This window comes from Octodon degus, unplaced genomic scaffold, assembly GCF_000260255.1.
Source record: "Octodon degus isolate 3935 unplaced genomic scaffold, OctDeg1.0 scaffold00098, whole genome shotgun sequence".
In the NCBI taxonomy this organism is placed as follows: Eukaryota; Metazoa; Chordata; class Mammalia; order Rodentia; family Octodontidae; genus Octodon; species Octodon degus.
The window spans coordinates 4488392-4491669 of NW_004524674.1; the positions used below are offsets into that span (position 1 = coordinate 4488392).

Sequence of the window (3278 nt, forward strand, 5' to 3'; positions counted from 1 at the left end):
AGCATTAGAAATGATACAAAATCTCACTAGACAAAGTAATAGGAATTCAACATTGGCTGCTGTATTACATCATGCTATCTTCAAATTAGTTGTTCACATTACCAGATATAAATGTGTAAGATTCATTTCAAAAAAACAAAAACAAAGAACTTATATGACATTCAAAAGAAGAAATAAAATCAGAGTAAGAAAAAATTTAAACATTAATTGCTGCTTTCAAAGGACCATCAGAAATTGACAATATAATCATCCAAACCACTGTGTACATATATTCCTCATTCCGGAACAATTACTTTGAAACATGAATTTCATTTTAATATTTGGGTACTATAAAGTGCAAAACACTGAGAGAGCAACACAAACCTGGGTTTCCTCCTCCCAGATCTGCTTTCTCAAATTTTCCTGAGGAGCCAAGAGAATATCATTATACCTCTGGGAACTAATAGGTACTGCTTAAATGAGACATTCAGAGTGGCATTTAGGAGAATATAAATAATGAAATAATTAATTGAGAGATCTCTGGAAAGATTCATCCATTCATCCTACCACTTTTCAAAATTTTTAGCCTATGTAGAACCAAGTGTTCTTTGGTCCAGGTCAGGTTTTCCAATGCTGTCGGTAGAAAATCCTAAAAGAAGAGATCATTGACTTCTAGGAAGATGACAGTGAAGTAAGTAACAAAAAATCAGCCTTTCTAAGAATTGGAACCCAGACACTGGAAAATAACAATGTGGGAAAGAAAAAAAGGAAGCAGGTGGATCCCTGGGACCCAAGAAGGATCTCAAGGGAAAACTGGAGCCTGCAGAGAAATTGAAGGGACAGACCCCAGAAAAAAGGAAGGGGAAATCTGTGCTTTCTCCCTGGTTTCTGGCTTGTGAGGAGAGAAAGGAAGAGAAAATCTGGAGACATAGTGAAAGTGGATGACTCCTGGGCTTTCGGGAAGAAACAGCTGTGAAATAGAGCAATTGGATGTCCTACACAACAGAGGACAGTGAGTACAAGTGCCTGCCATACCCGCTGCAGAGACTGCCAGATTGGATGCCATTTTAGGGAGAGACCAACTGAACCTGAGACTCAGAGCAGGCAAGAGCTCAGTGCTCCTGCTATTAAACTCACAGAAACTGGGTGAGGGACAACTACAGGAGACACCCATGGTCAGGGAGCCAAGGTCAGGCAGGTAAGAGACACCCAGGGTGTTATAGCTAAATAACTCAGGCCCCATCCCAACCTGAGGCCAGATTCAACCTGAATTTCTGTGGAATTGAAGGTCCTAAAACCAGCACTCTACCCTAATCCTGCTGCAGGCTTGCTGGGCTTATGCATCACAGATCTGGGCTGATTATGTTACGTCTTGGATCCAGATATCCTCCTAAAGTCCCATGTGAACATAGGGGGGGCTTTTGCAGAGGTACTGGATCTAAAGTGTGTGACACTGGAATCAACTCATGGTGTAGCTGGGTTCAAGGACAGTAGGATTAAGGGCATGAATGCTACTTGCCCTGAGTAGCCTGGATAAGATAAAAGAGACAGAAAGATACTGTTAAGGTCCCTGGCTTGCTTGCTTGCTCTTTCTGTCTTCTGTTTGGTATGAACTGGCTCTACTCCCCAGTACCCCTCTGCCATCATGCTTCAGAGCCTGCTGAATATGGACTGAAACCTCTGCAAACTGTGAGCTAAATAAACCTTTTCCCCTTTACCTAGGGGTGTCTGCTATTTTGTCTCAGCAGTGAGAGGAGGGGAAATAAAACAGATTACCTTCCTTGTTTACCAATGAGAGCAGCCACACTTTGAATTGCACATTGCCAGAACTGTGTAGACCCCAGAAGATAACCACAGGCTTGAAATCACAGATAATTTTTTCTTTGCATTAGAACTTTTTAAAGCATTTTTTTTTTTTTTTGGTTCATTGGGTTTTTGCTTGCTTGCTTCTGTTTTAAATTGTTTTTATTTTCTGTGTGTGAATGCTGTTTTTAGTGTTTTTGTTTTGCTTTGCTTTGCTTTTCTCCTTTCCTTCCCTCCTGTCTTCTTCACCATTTTCCTGAGACTTGGGGAAATTTCTTTGGTCCTTAACCCCTAAACTCTTTCTTTTCTTTCATTTTTCTATTCTTTTCCTCTTCTCCCTTTCAAATTTTCTCTCTTTAATGTAAAGTTGTTCTATTGAGAGGATATTTACTCTATGCAATTCTCTGATATATCCTAGATTTTGTTATATAACTAGAAATTCTTGTACTAGGCTTAAAGGTGGGAGATTTTTAGTTATCATAGTTTGTCATTTTTTAGTCTGTGTTTGATGCTATTACTGATTGTACTTCTTTAACCAAGTTGATACAATTGCTTTGATCAATTGATCTTCCTTGTCTGCCAAAACCTAGATTGTCTGGGGGTCATAAACAATGTTACATCCCAGTACCAAAGAACTCAGTGTTAGGCCTAACAGGCTACAACCTTTCATTTCTAATAGACAGAAGAGGCAGGATCCGGGGACAGACTCAGAGGCCAAAAGTCAGCTATGAGTAGAAGACAACTCTGAAGAGAAGTCATTTCCTTAAGAGACTTCCTTGATGCTGAGACTTCTGGCAGAGTGGCAAGAAGTGGAGAAAGAGCATCTCTGAGATGTAGTGTCTGGATGCTGGAATATAGCAAAATGAGAATGAGAAGGAGGGAAGGGTGTCCCTGGAAGCCAGAGAGGATCTGAAACCTGAATGGAAGCCCACACGGAGAGCAAAGACAGAAATTTCAATGAAGAAGGAGTGACAGGTAGTGCTTTCTCCCTGAGCCTGGACTCACTGTGCAGGAGGGTGGCTCAAGCCTGCAGTCACACAGTGGCTACTGGTGACCTCAGAGGCCTCCACAGAGACACACGCCAGTGGGATGGAGCAGAGGATGCAGCAGACCCCAGTGGTCAGTGAGTTACTCAGGTTCAAATGTCCAGGAGGAGAGGGTGGTTGGCCAGGAGCCATCTTGCAGAGGGGCCAACTGAGCTCAGAACTCAGAGCAACTGCTGGTTTCATCTAATGGCTCTCAGTGGTGGGGTCAGGGAACCAAGGTTCAGTTAGCAGGGACCTGAATCCATGCTGGCAGGAGGCACAAGGACTGCTTCAGGCCAAACAGATGTGCTTCTAGCCTCACAAACAGAACCCAACCTGGACTTCCGTGGAAATAAAGGTACAGGCTCCCTCAGATTACCCACTACTCACTGTAAAGCTACATCTGGCTTGCTGGGATTAGTCAACTAGGATCTGAACTCTGCCAGTGACAGTGGAAATACCCCTTGAAGA

At 42.6% G+C, this 3278-nt stretch overlaps 1 pseudogene; it reads left to right on the plus strand.

Moving 5' to 3' along the window:
• Nucleotides 1-3278, plus strand: part of LOC101564352 — a 10794-nt pseudogene that overhangs the window by 1119 nt on the left and 6397 nt on the right.